Below are 18,243 nucleotides of genomic sequence, written 5' to 3' on the forward strand. Positions count from 1 at the left end.
CGAACAGGATAACACTCATCCACACAGCGCTGTTGCATCCCAGCATGCTCTACAGAGTGTCGACATATTGTCTTGGCTTTCTCGATCACCAGATCTGTCTACAATCGAGTACATACGGGACATGATCGGACGACATCCCCAGCTTCGTACACAAACAGCATTAACCGTCCTGGTAGTGACCGACCAAGTCCAACAGGCATGAAACTCCATCTTACAAACTGACATCCGGCTACTGTACAACACAACGCATGCTCATCTGTATGCTTGTATTCATCAACGTGCCAGCATTTCACATATGCAATGTCATATTTCGTGCTTGCATTAACTTGTGATCTTGCAATGTTCATCACTTAAATACGCTACCTCGAGAAATGTATTCGCGAAATTTCATTACCCTACATTAACTGTTTTTTTTTTTGTGTTGCGACTTTCTCCCATCATTTTATATATACCATTGACAAACATCTTCTACTCGGTATTTCAAATGGCTCTGAGCACTATGGGACTTAACTTCTAAGGTCAGCAGTCCCCTAGAACTTAGAACTACTTAAACCTAACTTACCTAAGGACATCACACATATCCATGCCCGAGGCAGGATTCGAACCTCCGACCGTAGCGGTCGCGCGGTTCCAGACTGTAGCACCTAGAACCGCTCGGCCACTCCGGCCGGCCTCAGTATTTTCAAATTAATAAGTTAATTAACTAACATTTCATTCTTCGCTAAGTTAAAAAGTTTCTTTACCCGCTTGTCACGTTTCTATCTTTGGATATTGTAAGTAGGACACCAGGCACATGTTTCGGTTTTTTCAGCTATTTTCTCATAATAATCTAAATCAGACCTACTCTTGGATAAACAGTAAATATTATTTTGTGCTGTAACGCTGTTCTCCTTCTGTAGCTTATACACAAACTGTCTTCGAGTACCACAGAATCCCCCACCTTAAACTGTTATAGGCCTTTTGTAAAAGTAAAAAATAAATCTAGTTGCCATCACTACTTCTGTCCTATTTCTAAACGCTGAAACAAAAAAAACACTGATTCACTTCAGGCGATGGCGTCTCAGTAATCCGAAACAACAGGTTATAAACACTGATATACCTGTATACTCGAAGCAGGCGATTCTTTTAGTAGTAAACACCGGTGTTACTTGCTTCCTATTGTTCCAAAATAGCTACTTTCAAAACGAACGTCAGTAAGCAGACATTTTCTGTGTGAGGTTCAGCGTCATACACATCTTTCAACATACCGAATTATACGGGGAAACAACAGAAGCATCCATTTCACAAATGAAATACTACTGAGCCTATTTGCGCGCTCAGTATAAGCTACTGCCACAATACTAAATGAGAAAGGCAGCCACTGTTCTCACTAGACACGGTGCTGCCTATCGGTTAGCTACAAATTTCGAATAACGGTCGACACAACTACCTATCAGGAAAGTATACTGTAAACATATTTCCAAACCTGTTCGAGATGTAATTTGCTTTGCGACCAACTAATGATAACTATTGTTCCTCAACATACTTTCTTTCTCTCATTAAATTTTTATACTGTAAATCATAGTTTAGTTTCATATCTCCCAAACTTGGAGAAACTAGGAACTCAACTACAGAAAGCAGGAGAAGATAGCAGATTTATCCCAAAGAGAGTTATTCCTGTTACCAATTAGAATACTACGAGTAAATCATCGATTTTCATTCTTTAAGGGACGTAACCCACATACATAAAACGGCTTGAAACTTCTGATTACAATATGTCAACATGAAGCATGTAAGCGAGAAAAACTTTAGAAAAAGTTTGAAATTATGCTTTACGTTTGCTGGAATTTGCTAAGTGCTCTCATTATGAAACACCGGATTTATTCTAGGTAATTTGGGTTCCATCTAAGAAGAAGCAAATATTTCACGCGTCTCATTGTTTATGACGTCATATCACCTCACCTGTCTGCCGTATGGTGATACAATTTTGTTGGTACAAGTAGATGCTGCGTGCACGGCGTATTGCGAATAGTCTTAGTAATAAAGAAGTAATAAATTAAAACGTCATATCTGATGCCGAAGTTTTACGTCCTGAAAAGGGGAAAGGTAGTAAGCTATAACTTTTTTCCTTTCATCATTTTGCAGGGGATGGCTGCGAGAAAATGTCTCGTGAAGGTTTGAAATTATGTGTAAGGTTTGTTGGAAGTTGCTAATTGCTCACATTCTCAAATACTGGACGAATAAATTCCGGGAATTCGCGCGCCTTCAGTTACACTGCCTCAAGATAAAGCCGCAGGTACTAATTGTAATACTTGTCGTATTATAGTATTTTAAAGATTTAAATTCGGCCAATAATTACGTGAAATATTGAAAGCAAAAATTTGTTACACGTGGAAACCGTTAGACAGGTAATCTGAAACTCGTACCGAGTAATAGGGTAGTTGCTTATGACATAGGTGCTCCACCGACCAATACAGTACTATCAACTCCGAAACTTAATTGCCCTAACCAAAAACAACAATACCAATAAAAATTCTGATCCTCAGTACGAACTAAAGAAAAACTAAAAAAAACGCTTTTGCACTTTTGAATAATGCTGTGATTAATCTATAGTATCTATGGGAAGTATCACAGCATTTCTCAGTTCACACAAGTCGGGAGCTCCTACCTCCTCCATAAACTTCTATACCGAGTAGTTGACGTCGCTCCTTATTCCCAGCTTGCAGTAGTCCATCTCCTCCCTCTCCCTCTCTCTCTGAACATCTCATTCTCCCTCTCACTCTGTCAAACTCCTCCACCCCCCCCCCCCCCCCAACTCGGTGTCCATCGCCTGCTGCCCTTTTTCTATTCATCTGCTCCTCCTCCTTTTCTCATTCCATTTTCTCCTCTCCCTCCCTCGTTTGATCTGTTCCTCCCTCCATCTCTATCTGTTCCTTCCCCATCTGTGTGTCTCATCCTCCCCCTCCCCTATACCTCCTCCACCCCCCTACTCCCCCTCCTCTCTGTCCATCTCTTCCACCCTCCTCTCCCTGTCGATCTCCTCCTCTCCCTCCCTTCATCCATGTTCTCCCCTCTTGGCCTGTCCACCTCCTACAACCCACACTCTCCGCCTACCTCCTCCTACCACTGTCCCTGTTCATATCATCTTCCCTTTGTACATCTGCTCCTCCCTCTCTCCGTCGCCTACAGACTCCTTCTCTGTCCCTTTGCTTTCCCTCTCTGTTTATCTGCTCATTCTCCTACTCATCCCCTCTACATCCTCCGTCCTTCTCATCTCCTCCTCACCCTTCAAAGTCCCTTTTCTTCTTGTCGCTTCACTCTATCTCCTACACCCCTTTCATGTTTCCTTTCTCTGTCTGTCTTTTCGACCCCCTCTCTCTGTCTATTTCCTCTGCTAACTTTTCTCTGTCCGTTTCTGCCTCCCCCTCTCTGTGTACTTCGCCTCTTTCCCCATCCATTACCATCTCTTCCTTCTCCCTCTCTGTCCATTTCCTCCTTCTGCTTCTCTCTCCACATTATCACACCCATCCAAGTTGGAGGTTTCTCGTTTTAACGCCCACAGTATTTCCATATAGTAATATTTGTACCAAGTTGGGTGAAATCGATCCGGGGGGTTTAAGGAGGTGTTTTTTTGCCGTCGACTTTGGCCACGTAAGCACTTTTTACATATTTTGCACATTCACTGAACATATTTCTATCACATTTGTATACATTCATGTATGCTGATGTTTCGATGGCTTCCGTAGTGGCGCCGTGGCCAGTACAGTGTAGCTGCTTACTGTTTGGTATTCTTCTGTGTAACTGAAGTGCTTAAATAAATCCTGAATTCGATTTCCGTAATTTTAGTTGCAGCATTCGCGTAGTAAATTCGGTCATGCACAACGAAATCGGCACACTGTTACATCCTATGCACCATGCGCCTGGAAGTGGAAGTGTTTATGAATTGTTTGACTGTGGTTACTCATCCGTCGAATGTTGGAAGGATCGTATTGAATCCGTACCTTTTGCTATCTATAGCAAGATTTGTTTCTTGCAGGGAACAGCAAGCTGACATCACAATGGTTAGCGGTGAATGTAGCATGTGTTTGTTTTCCTAATCTGTCACGAATTACGTGTTCTGAAATGCACTGGCTCCACTGGGAGTTTTCTAGCAAACGCGTTTAGTGGTTAGCAGTACATGTTGCTCTTGTTTGTCGTGCGACCCACGTCGTGGGTTTTGTGTCGGTCTTTTTTTTCGCACCGGTGAGCGTGCATGTGTGTTTTGCCGGCAAGTTTTGACACCACGTCTTGTGAAATTGTTTTGATCGCTTGGCCAGTTATCAAGCTTGACAGCTCTTCGTAATGTGATATTTACGTATACCATGTGTGTGAAATCCTTGGAGGTTTTGTCCTTGGAAGTTAATTCCCTATGCTTGGTACTGTCAGCTGTAAATAGACATCTAGGATGCGCATTCCGTTTGAAATCCTCATTTCGATTTCCATAATAGTTGTTTCTGCGTTCGGGCAGTGAGTTCGGTTATGTGCAACAAAATTGGCACAGTGTTAAATTTTATGCAGTATGCGCCTGGAGGTGAAAGTGTTTTTGAATTGTTTTTCTCTTGGTAGCGTATTTTGAAATGTTGAAGTACTGGCCAGCCTCCGCCATGCATCTTGAGCACTAGGTTAGGATCAGATTCCTGCGGGAGATACCGACAAGCTGTAGTTAGAGGGGTTCGCAGTGGGTCCGGTTGGCGTATGTGTACGTGATCTATCACGGTTCACATATTGGTGAATCGGTTGTAGCACCATTGTAACTGGTTCCACTGTGTCGTGTGGTGGGTGACTAGGCAAATATGTGCTGTGTGCGTTTTGGTAATCCAGCTACGCGAAAGGTTAATGACTTAATGTTTGTTTGCCTGGTGTTTTATATTAGCTTATGTGTCTTGAGATCCTTGTGGAATCCGTTTGAGATGTAATTCCGTATCTCAGGGGTGTGATACGAGAAAAAGATTTATTGACGAGGAAATACGTTGCATGTCATTCGAGAGGAACGACCAGAAAGTCTCACAAGTGTACCATGTGGCAACTTGAACAACAACATTAAGACTGGGGCAGTACTGTGCGTTAGATGATCACTCTTTGGTGTTGTCTGATGACACGCGGTTCGCGACAGACGTATTCCACAGAGTGTTAAATGTAAGTATTTGAATTATGTAATTTGTCATGGTCTTCTTGAGTGTTTGGTTGTTGGACGAACATGGGCTTGCTTGGTTGCACCCTCGTATTTTGTTGCTCTGTGTTACCTTTGCGTATTCTCGTTGTGATTTTTTATATTACTTGTGTGATGAACACAAGTCCGTGCATTTACGATATCTTTCTTATGCGACATACTATTCTCAGTTTGGCCCATCACATAGTCATGATCATATCGAAAAAATAAAGCTACATAATTTTTGTTTGTTTGTAGGTATATGACTGCAGTCCTGGTAAACACTCGACATTCTTGCGCCATACTAGCGTAGCACATCACTAGAGGCGTCAAAGGAAAATGGTGTAGTTTGTTGAGAAATTAGGCATGGGATGCGGTATACCGTAGGAGAGTAGTACGGAATTGTGGCATGGAGAGATCCCTATGCAAATAAATTAAAAGTTAAAAAAGACGGAACGTTGCAGAATTCCTGAAATCAACTCGCCCAAAACCCTTAAAAGAAATTAGTCTATCATGCAAAACATATGGCAGACTTTAAAAAATTCTGACTGGAAACTGCATTGTTACATCCACTACATAAAAAGAGGGAAAGAAAGGATGTACATAGTTATAGAGAGATTTATTTTCCTCTTATCCCATTCAAAACTGAATGCAGAACTGGCGAGTGTCAACATGTTTCTCACCACATAAATCTCGCCCAGAATAAATGTTATCTCGAAACTAATCCATAAACATCAAAAAATTTGCAGTACGAGAGTAGGTGGTGTCTTCGTAGATCTTAAAAAGGCCTTTGGGTCAGAGGGCCGTAGGTCTCTCTTCTAAATTCTGTAATAAAACGGCAGGTACTCCAAAAGCACTGCAATTATTAATGAAAACTAAATGGTGCAGAATCCATATATATTATAAAAATGGATCTTCGTATATATATTATGTGTATGTATGTGCGTATGTACGTTCCTCATCTGCTCCTAAACCACTGGACCGATTTCTACCAAACTTGGTACACATATCGCTTGCTGCCTGGAAAGAATCGTTGTGGCGGTAAGAGGAGTGGGTTCAAATGGCTCTAAGCACTATGGGACTTAACATCTGAGGTCATCAACCCCCTAGACTTAGAACTATTTAAACCTAACTAACCTAAGAACATCACACACATCCATGCCCGAGGCAGGATTCGAACCTGCGACCGTAACAGCAGCGCGGTTCCGGACTTAAGCGCCTAGAACCGCTCGGTCCCTTCTTACTTTCCTGGATCAGATGATAATCGCACAAAATAGTTCCATGCCGATGGAATCCCTGTTCTATCGCTCAGTCGAGCCGAACATCGCCACTGACTCATCACCATCGTTATTCCCTACCAGCTACCTGCACAATTCTTAAAGTAATTTGCATTGTGTACTGTCAACTCGGACACGGAATTACCCAAATCTCACCCTTATCTTATTTTAACCTGGTGGTCTATAGCAGTTTTGTCGACATCACTCAAGAATCGACTCATCTCAGTGAGTGAAGTAAATTTGTGAGAAATAAGAAAATGGGGGCCCAGGAATTAGATGTGCGAGCAACACAGGGGTGACATATTGTAAATCCCAACCACAGTCCACAGAAGTTACAAGGTCGTGGTCATCATCAGCAGCCACGGACGGAGATCTGTCAATGTAACAACCCTTTGTTGGTGAGCTACTTTCTCAGTAGCTTCCATCGGAATGACAACACCCACACAAAAACACTTGCCCGCACAAGACATTTGACGTGACACAGATACCCAGCTTCTTCCGCACTGGTCTGCGCCAGACAATGGTTTAAGCCCCGCCTGTTATCATTTGATATGGGTGGGTCACGTAATAATGCTCACCTAGCGCCAGTCGACATTGTACTTGTAACACCGCAGCTGGCAAAGGTGGCTGCCTTTGCCAACTGCGGGATGCGAACCACCGACCGCTGATGCCTGGGCTCCTCACTGCCAGCCCTCCACTGCTGATCTATAATCTGAAGTAGTGAGATGCAGCCAGCCAAGCGCTGCTGCCCCCTGCCTGTGAAGTCCATATTCGGCACACCTGCAGTGTGACCCTGCCTGTTGCTGGCCATCAGTCGCCACTGCGCAGCCACGCTGTTCTGTCGTAGCCATTTATCATCCACCAGATGGGAGAGGTAACAGAAGCAGTGTCAGGGCATCCATGGCTGCGCCTGCTGCGTGGCTGCTGCAGACGCACTGCTCAACATTTTTTAAAAGGTTAATAAAGAGTTTTAGAAACTAGTTGGCAACCTGCACCTCCAACCACCTTAGTCAAGGAGCCACTAGCCCACATCTTCCTATCTACGACCCATTACACAGAGTAAGCACACACACATACAATGAAGCGCCAAAGAAACTGGTATAGACAAGCGTATTCAAATAAAGAGATATTTAAACAGGCGGCGTATGGCACTGCGGTCGGCAACGCCTATACAGGGTGTTACAAATAGGTACGGCCAAACTTTCAGGAAACATTCCTCACACACAAAGAAAGAAAATATGTTATGTGAACATGTGTCCGGAAGCGCTTACTTTCCATGTTAGAGCTCATTTTACTACTTCTCTTCAAATCACATTAATCATGGAATGGAAACACACAGCAACAGAACGTACCAGCGTGACTTCAAACACTTTGTTACAGGAAATGTTCAAAATGTCCTCCGTTAGCGAGGATACATGCATCAACCCTCCGTCGCATGGAACCCCTGATGCGCTGATGCAACCCTGGAGAATGGCGTATTGTATCACAACCGTCCACAATACGAGCGCGAAGAGTCTCTACATTTGGTACCTGGGTTGCGTAGACAAGAGTTTTCAAATGCCCCCAGAAATGAAAGTCAGGAGGGTTGAGGTCAGGAGAGCGTGGAGGCCATGGAATTGGTCCGCCTCTACCAATCCATCGGTCACCGAATCTGTTGTTGAGAAGCGTACGAACACTTCGACTGAAATGTGCAGGAGCTCCATCGTGCATGAACCACGTGTTATGTCGTACTTGTAATGGCACATGTTCTAGCAGCACAGGTAGAGTATCCCGTATGAAATCATGATAACGTGCTCCATTGAGCGTAGGTGGAAGAACATGGGGCCCAATCAAGACATCACCAACAATGCCTGCCCAAACGTTCACAGAAAATCTGTGTTGATGACGTGATTGCACAATTGCATGCGGATTCTCGTCAGCCCACACATGTTGATTGTGAAAATTTACAATTTGGTCACGTTGAAATGAAGCCTCACCCGTAAAGAGAACATTTGCACTTAAATGAGAATTGACACATTGTTGGATGAACCATTCGCAGAAGTGTACCCGTGGAGGCCTATCAGCTGCTGATAGTGCCTGCACACGCTGTACATGGTACGGAAACAACTGGTTCTCCCGTAGCACTCTCCATACAGTGACGTGGTCAACGTTACCTTGTACAGCAGCAACTTCTCTGACGCTGACATTAGGGTTATCGTCAACTGCACGAAGAATTGCCTCGTCCATTGCAGGTGTCCTCGTCGTTCTAGGTCTTCCCCAGTCGCGAGTCATAGGCTTGAATGTTTCGTGCTCCCTAAGACGTCGATCAATTGCTTCGAACGTCTTCCTATCGGGACACCTTCGTTCTGGAAATCTGTCTCGATACAAACGTACCGCGCCACGGCTATTGCCCCGAGATAATCCATACATCAAATGGGCATCTGCCAACTCTGCATTTGTAAACATTGCACTGACTGCAAAACCACGTTCGTGATGAACACTAACCTGTTGATGCTACGTACGGATGTGCTTGATGCTAGTACTGTAGAGCAATGAGTCGCATGCCAACACAAGCACCGAAGTCAACATTACCTTCCTTCAATTGGGCCAACTGGCGGTGAAACGAGGAAGTACAGTACATACTGACGAAACTAAAATGAGCTCTAACATGGAAAATAAGCGTTTCCGGACACATGTCCACATAACATATTTTCTTTATTTGTGTGTGAGGAATATTTCCTGAAAGAAACGTAATCGATATGGGCTTTCGGAGCCGAAGACCCACTCGTGTACCCTTGATGACTGCACCACTCAAAGCTTTCCACCTCGCCTGGTCCCGTCGACAAAGACATTGATGAGTCGAAACATGTTGCCTGGTCGGACGAGTCTCGCTTCAAATTGTATCGAGTGGATAGACGTGTATGGTTATGAAGACAAGCTCATGAATCCATGGACCCTTCATGTCAGCAGGGGACTGCTCTGTTTGGTGTGGGGCGTGTGCAGTCGGAGTGATATGGGACTCCCGTCTAGATACGACCCTGACAGGTGACATGTACGTTAGCATCCTACTATTCATGTTCATTGTGTATTCCGATGGATTTGGGCAATTTCAGCAGGACAGTGCGACACCTCACACGTCCAGAATTGCTACAAGCTTGCTCCAGGAACACTCTTCTGAGTTTAAACACTTCAGTTGGGCACCAAACCCCCTAGACATGAACGTTATTGAGGGTATCCAGGATACCTTGAAACGTGCTGTTTAAAAGAGATCTCCACCCCCTCCTACTCTTACATATTTATGGACAGTCCTGCAGGATTCTTGGTATCAATTCCTTCCAGTAATATTTCAGACATTAATCGACTCCATGCCACGTCGTGTTGTGGCACTTCTGAGCGTTCGCGGGGCCCTACACGACATGAGACAGGTGTACCAGTTTCTTTGGCTCTTCAGTGCAAATAGGCAGTCTGAATTCCTGTCAGCTAGCGAAATGTAATTAATTCCTTTTTAGGCCTACACAGGGTATAATGCGCAATGGAAACACCAACTAAATATGTTACATGATGCTATTAAGCGTTACAATAGTATCTCCAAATTTCAAATACAGTACGTAAAGGGTGTTGGTGTTTCAATCTGAGGCTATCTTACTGGCGTTTCGTAGAAAGGAAGGTCATCAACTGGCGTTTTTAAGTGTTTCTCAGTAATATTTCACCTTAGAAAGCACCATTTTAGGGATGAAGATAATATTGTAACAAGTTCTACACAACAAAAATGAAATTGATTTTATTAAGAGGCTAATATTGCTTTTCATTTTAATTTGAACTAAGCTCACTAGACATTATATAAAAAACAGAACTTTCAACTAATGCTGCAGTATTTACCGACCGGAACTGTGGTACCAAGGCTCTCTGAAACGTTTACAAACTGTATTTCTATTAACCATCTCCTAAATACTCAATATATACATTCTAGAACCTAGGTTTACCAGACAATTTTTTCTTGTTTTGGTCTGTGCTTCCTCCTTCCAAAATATGAAAATCAGAATACTTACAGTAGAAGAGATGTGATTCACAATATAGAAGATGAGGAAGTGCTCATAGTCATGAGGTATGCATTTCAAAGTGTGTGATTACTAGAAATTTTGCTTCGAATAATTGCTCCTGTCATATCTCTGAATACTGTCATTCCTCGCGAGACACCCTGAATGTACAACGGTACGAATTTATCGCCAGTTACGTCACGAACAGTGTATGTTTATTTGATTTGTGACCCACTGAGCCACCATGGACAACGAGCTGTGGGATTACGACAGCGAACGTTGTTGACACTTCCGCCTGGCGGTCCGTTCCGGCGGTGACAAAACCTAAGGACAAACACAGCTGCGCCTGGGAGAGGGCCCTGTAGGGTCCTCTAGCCTCATCCTTGTCTTCCTCCCACGGCGGCTGGATTGGTCGTCAGTCAGCAAAGTGAGTGAGATTGCCACAGAACAACGCTTCACTTTCTCCCGCACTTTTATTTGTCACTAGCTACACATTTTGAAACCGTTTTCCGTCCACCGCTGTAAGAACACTTGAGAATTAATACAGTCACCAAGCTACAACGGAAGTAGATGACAAAAAGCGCTGATGACCCTAAAGCTTTTTCACATTTGTTGTCACAGAGAAAGAGGATACTTCAAAAACGACTGGCAGAAAAGTGTCGTCGATATTCTTATTTCGACGTCTTCTTCAGTTCTGCAGCTCAAGAAACCGCGCCTATAGAAAATCGTCGAACATATGGAGAGATGAAGTGCTTTTAGAGTTAGACCCACTGTGTCAGCTATTTATTTTGAATACATTTCTTCTTGACGTTTCGAGTGGAATAGGTTTTTGGTAGAACTTAGAGGACACAATTGATGGAAAAATTCATTTGGACTATTGTCTACTGAAAACTGATGAAAATAAAGTCCAATATACAATTTCAAGCAGAAAAATGATACAAAATTAGTATATATTTCAATACAGCTCTGAATGGCAGATATATCTTACGTATGAAGTTTTTCTTTTTGTTCCAACTTTAATTTAAAAAAACACTCCGTCTACAGGCCACAAGTGGCCCATCGGGACCATCCGACCGCCGTGACATCCTCCGAGGAGGACGCGGATATGTCCCGGTCGTCATGATGGTATTCTTGACCGAAGCCGCTACTATTCGGTCGAACAGCTCCTTAATTGGCATCACGATGCTGAGTGCACCCCGAAAAATGGCAACAGCGCATGGCGGCCTGGATTGTAAGCGCCGACCACGCCCGACAGCGCTTAACTTCGGTGATCACACGGGAACCGGTGTACCCACTGCGGCAAGGCCGTTTCCTTGAACTTTAATAACTCTAAGAAAAATTACAAAAATTAAGAATTTTGAAGAAAATTACTGATGTTCTAAATGTCGTCCATCGGCAGCAATATAGCACCTGCAACGCTGCGGAACATATCGACACACAGGTCTTATGGTCGCAATTCGAATGGATTCACAGGCAATCACAGTCGCCCCTCTCGTATCATTTAGCGTTCATGTCTCTGTGGCGTAGACGGTTTCCTTCAAAGTTCCCAAGAAAAAGAAGTTCAAGGGCGGTAGATCTGGAGATTAAACATTTAATCGTTGGCGTGTTCACCTCTCAACAAATTTTTCACCCAGGAATTGCCACACGTGACGATGCTTTGTTGGGAAAAAAGTAACGACATCAATTAACTGTTCATCATCGCAAATCTATTCACAAAATTCGAGGCGCCTATCCGGCATTCTGCATTCATCAGGTGAAGCAAGCTGGGAGTGTAGAGTTTCCACTTCGCTTATTAACATGCGGTGAACAGTTCATTTGCTTACATCTAATTCGCGCGCTGCTTGCGTGTGGTCTTCTGTGGGGGTTTTGTGAAAACCTGTACCACTGTTCCCACCCTTCTACTGTCCCCGGCTGATTTCATCCCGTCACACCGTCTCTTCTTCGTATCATTCATTGCATTGTGTATTGAACTGGAGATCTAGAAACGACGGAGAGGCTTCGTCCTCGCCGTAGCCCTCAATGGTTCACAACCCCAGAACAGGCTACAGGAGTCCACTCACCCCACCGCCATCCCGCACCCAACCCAGAGTTATTCTGCGGTTCGGGCCCCAGTGGGCCCCACCCCCTCTCCCCCCTCCTGGGAATGTCTCATACCAGACGAGTGTAACCCCGAATGTTTGCGTTGTAGAGTAATTATGGTGTACCGTATATGGAGACAGTGCTTTCGCAGCAATCGCCGTCATAGTGTAACTGAGGAGAAATTAGGGGAACCAGCCATCATTCGGCGAGGCAGATGGAAAACCGCCTTAAAAACCATCCACAGGCTGGCTGACACATCGGACCTCGACACTAATCCGGCACTCCTTCTCGCTCGGGAAATAGCGTTAGACCGCACGGCTAGCCAGGTGGGCTATGTCACCCATACTTCATTCCCTCTCGAATTTGTCACGTATTTTTGTTACTGTCACGTGCGACGGTGGACCAGTAACAAACTCTTCCGGCCATCGTCTCTGCACAGCTTTCATGGTTTCATATTTCACGTAACGCTTTAAAATCAACTTTCTTTGTTCCAAGGATAAGTTTACGTGTGATTACTGGCAACTGAAAATAAACAAAATGAAAACAAATGACTGGCTACGCACACTAGTCGTGAGAACACCATGTAATCACGAAGCTATGGCGGATTTTTCTTAATGTATCGATATCACTGTTCTTATGATCTTTGACTGACATGGTACCGTTGGAGCGCAGTGCCCTATGGTGTGGCGTCTCGGGGAATGGTGGTCGGTTTGGCGTGCAGTATGAACTCAGGGACGAAGCTGTAATAAGCTTTCCTTGAGGTCTCTTCCCTGTGATGTTAGCTGCTGGCAGGCGACCAATATTGGGGTCACGTCCCCCGTGCGAGTTACTGAGTACCAGCGTGACTTGTGATTTATTAAAAGGGCCCTGAGCTGTCAGAGCAATATTCACTGTCATTTTGATCCGTCTTTCTTCTGTTTGTCGGGTTCGGACACCCGTGTCTCCATAGTATTCGAAGGGCAGTGTGATTGCAACTTCTGGTAGACATTTTAGACTGATTCATTGGCGATATCTCATGATGATTTGTTTTATGTGTTAACCTTATGTGTCCATGGTGCTTGTGAATCTTTAGCCAGTGTAAAGCGCTGTGTTTCAGAAAAGATTAGTACATGCGTTGCCTGTTCTTGTCCGCCTCCTCTTAATTCTTCTGATTTTTTAAGTAAATGACTGGTCATGTAATTTTCAATTGGAGGCACAGTGAAATGTTTAGTATTAGCAGTTACCACTGCTGATTAATATTTAATGTCAGAATGTGTGTCTGTTTTGAAAATTTATTGGCCTATTTATAATTTGCTTTTATTATTCTGGTTTCTTTGAAGCTTATGCTAAAGATCTATGCTGTCTAAGTGTTTATATATTGCATCTGCTCTATCTGATTTCCTAACTGCACGTCATCACCTGCAGGGCCCCTCCTGGGTTCATGACCATATCGCTTGGACCCTACACGACTGGAAAACCGTAGCCTGGTCATATGAGTCTCGATTTCAGTTGGTAGGAGCTGTTGGTGGGGTTAGAGTGTGGTGGCGACCCCACGAAGCCATGGATCCAAGTTATCAACAAGGAAGGCACTGTGAAAGCTAGTGTTGGCTCCAAAATGGCGTGGGTTGTGTTTACGTTGGACTGGGCCCTCTGATCCAACGGAACCGATCATTGATTGGAAATGTTTATGTTCTGTTACTTGGAGACCATATAAAGCCATTTATGGACTTAATGTTCCCAAAAGATGGTGAAATTTTTGTAGATGATAATGCGTCATGTCACTTGGCCACAAATATTCGCGATTGGTTTGAAGAACATTCTGGACATTCTGATCGCTTGTGCATTTAGGTATCTCTAGTCTTTTCAAAATCTGTTTTTGTTGCCATCTGTCGAATTTTTGGGACCAAAATTACGGGTGGCCACGGGCGACTATCATTATACTCAATAATATTGTCAGCTTGCTTCTGGTTGATAAATTCTTTATCGGTTGCATACTCTTAGGAATACGATGTGGGTTCTTGTACACTGCAACATTATACCCTGCTATTATTCTCTGTTTCGTGATTGGTGCTGCTGGTAACAGACCACGAATTGCAATAACAAAGCTTAAATTGGTACTCTATCATTTCCCTGTGAATGTTTCACTTTCACACATAATGCAGATGGATTGATGGTCTGCTTGCAGCAGAGATCATCACTAGACTTACCCATGTCATCGTGCTCCAAAACATTCAAATTAGCAACCCTTGGCAAGCTCACATCATCCTGCGAAAATTATCAAGCCTGACGAAAACCATAAAATCTCTGTCCATGTCACTCATACATGCTACACTTCTGCACAAAGAAGTGTGACTTCTCCTATCCTCCGTTGCTTACCAATGGCTCTACAACACATAATATATCCTTGGGTTGGTCCATACCTTTCCTGCGCTACATCAACTTCCCAGTACCTTGAACTATCGTATCACATGAACTAATCTTTAGTGCCTCTGTTTGCAGTTCGCTGGATATGACCTTTATGATACTTGAAGCTGTTGCCACTTGCGGAAACAATGTCCCACCATGTTCAAATTTATACTGCAAAGGGCCAAGTCTTGCGTGGTGTTTAGCAAGAAAGTCGAGTGCTAGTGGAGCACAATGCCGCTCACCAACACGTGGCATTACTTCTACATATTCTCGAAAACACTTATTTCCCACATCAAAACTGAACGGCGTTGTTCTTAATGACTTCACGTGATAATTACGTACTCCGCGTAAGATATATCGTGATGACTGAAGTCTTTTACGGCCCAAAAGATCCAACCTGACTGCTGACATGCGAGCCCCTATGTCCACCACAAATTTACGTTCCATACCATTTACTTTGCCTAACAAAGAACACTCCTTCTCGGCATACGTTTCTGCAGTCTCATGTTCTGCTGGGGTTGCCTTTTGAAGGATGAGGCACCGCCGTTTCTTTTGAAACACCGATTATTAGTACATTGCTTCTCTCATGCTTTCTTCCGGCAGTCACGCGCTTTATGGCCCACCTCCCCACATTCATAATAATTAGGCTGACGATTTCGGTAACTGGTGTGGTCCGTGCACCCATATCTAAAACACGTCACTTCAGAAGAAGAAACACTGCGATCGTTGTGCGTGCTGCGATGTCGGTCTCCTCCAACTGCGTAACAATCCTAATGGCAGTAGATAAGTCAATTGGGTTGTTCATTCTGACTCTCCTTGACGTATCACAGAAATATCCCTTAGAAGCACATCTAGACTCCGATTCTCTCCCTCACGCATAATCGTTCCATCAGCTTCCACATTCTGCATTAGTTCATACATTTAGGTGTTCAGTTTCCTAATCCTGTGACAGAAAGATTCTTCTGTCTTACCTTGTTTCTGTGATAGTCCATTGAGTTTTTCCTAAAGAATCTCGCGCTGCTCTGTTTCCGAAAGCGCTGTATTAGACCGTTAGCAAGTTCATCAAATGTTTGGACCTTTGTGACACGTAACTTACGTTTTCCGATCATCCGCTAACCTTAATCGCTCCATGTTAAGGACCCTCCTTCCGACCATTTTCCCAATTTGGCGGTAGGCTTTATATCACTAATAAAAACAGATACATCCTCGGTCGATTTCGCCGGAAATGGCACTACGAGGTCAGCTGCAGTGTGATCGATGCAATGGATGAGTACACCCAACACAGCTCTATTTTCTCCTGAATCAAGGAGTTCTTGGCCTCCAACGGCATCCCAGTTCTCTATTTTCTTAAGCAATGCTTCATTGTCTTAACCCTGATGTGTTATAGTTTGTAACAACGCTACTATTTGCCCCTTCAAAACTTCCACCATTTCATTTAGAGTCGCTGTTCATGACTTCGGCATTTGCATAAACCGCATCTGCCATTATACTAGAAAAGGAGAAAACTGCACTCACGATAGGCAAGAAAAAAGGACTTCAGTCTTTACGCCATACTCCGTGCACTGGTGTGATACGTGACCAACCCTACATGTACTGTAGGTAGCTGACACGTCTTGAATAGATGTCCAGCAATGTCCAGAAAAATTACTCTACAGACGCCTCACTGGCTGTAAGTGGACTTCTCTAATAATCCTACTACCTGAAACAAGTATGTAGGTTCCTGCACTTTTAACCTACTGGGAAGGTACCTACAGTTCAACATGGGCATAAGAAAGTACAGAAGAACAAATAAAATATATATCAGACACTCACCACACCATATTCTTACGAACTTCGACTCAGGGCTGTTGACCTCATGCTAGATCGGTGTAGACGGTCGGCTGCTGTTGTCCTAAATGTGTGGATGTGTTACCATACGTAGACGTCCCTACCTCTAGCAACCACTTGCTGACACCAGATACAGGAGGGTGGTCCCAGACTCCTACAATCATCAGGTGAGAACCGGACAAGATGAGTTGATGAGGACCTAGTCTCGACTGAGAAAGCCAAGAAAAATTAATTGAAAATAATAAATTTATTAGGCAGCAATGCAGGATTGCTTCAAAAGAGCCACGTCACAGTTGGGTTGGCGGAGCTGAGTCTCGTCAGCAGCACAGGACCAGCGTATGCTCATCTTGCAATACCACCAGGCCAGCAAAGATCTGGGTGGCAGCTGCTACGTCATGGGGTGGCCATCAGCCAATGGACTCTGGCAGCCTGCAGTTCTATGTATCGATCTGCAAAGTGCACTCACTGACGCCTAAGATTCGCACCCAGGAGTGGGGCTCCAGGTCCACCTGAAGCTCTCGATGGCACACATGGGTTGGCACTGAGACCCAGTTTAGCAGACAGTTGCCAGCAGCGTCATTGTCTGCAGTAGGAACGGGATGAGCAGCAGCAGTGACCCCCGTGTCCAGTCCTGAAGATGGATGACAAACGCACGTCAAACCTTCCGCATATCTGCAGGTGATTGGGGGGGGGGGGGGGCTGATTGCTGGTGGACTCGTGGTTCCATAGAACGATCGAAGACAGCTAGGCAAGCCGAGGGTCGATCTCCATAGCCATGTGCAGCTATCCCTTTCAGTGGATAGCTGCACATGGGCTGACACTATGCAGTGGGTAGTAGACAATCAGCACTCAGCAATGAGACATTTGTTAAGAATGGAGGGATATTCATGTTGGAGTTTTCAGTGCGCTCTGCGGCGATGAGATGGCAATGACATCGTGTGTCCTGGTTTTCCCTCGCTGTCAGCTCTCCTAGTGATTTCAGACTTTCGCAACTTCACTTTTCAGAAGCTCCCAGCTCTTCTTTGTCACTAGTATGGCGGTATCTCTCAGCTTTCATAATGTCATTAACGCTTCGCTTGCAGACTTTGTCGCTCTGTCATTCCCCGGTGCTGCGAAGCTTCCGTGATCGTTGCAATCGCTCAGAATTTCCCCCTACCTGGCAGGCTACTGGTCATTGACGAAGAGTTGCCAAGATAGAACTTGGACGAATTTTTAGTGTCCCCCGGTGTGGTGTAACAATATTTAGGAATTTCTATGAATATTTGACAGTTATGCATATTACAGTCGACATCATTCCTGAATCGGTGTTAGACGTGGTAAAACAGCTAGTTATATGGTCAGCTGCACCAAGTGGCTGTAAAATCAAACTATTAACCACAAATTATCGTCGCCGAAAGACTGCGTAGAGTTTCAAGGGAAAGTAGAACTTATAACCAGCGATCATATTTCTAACCACTCGCTAGCTTTGGATGGTTGGTGGCCAAAGCCTGGC

This window comes from Schistocerca cancellata, chromosome 1 (genome assembly GCF_023864275.1).
Source record: "Schistocerca cancellata isolate TAMUIC-IGC-003103 chromosome 1, iqSchCanc2.1, whole genome shotgun sequence".
In the NCBI taxonomy this organism is placed as follows: Eukaryota; Metazoa; Arthropoda; class Insecta; order Orthoptera; family Acrididae; genus Schistocerca; species Schistocerca cancellata.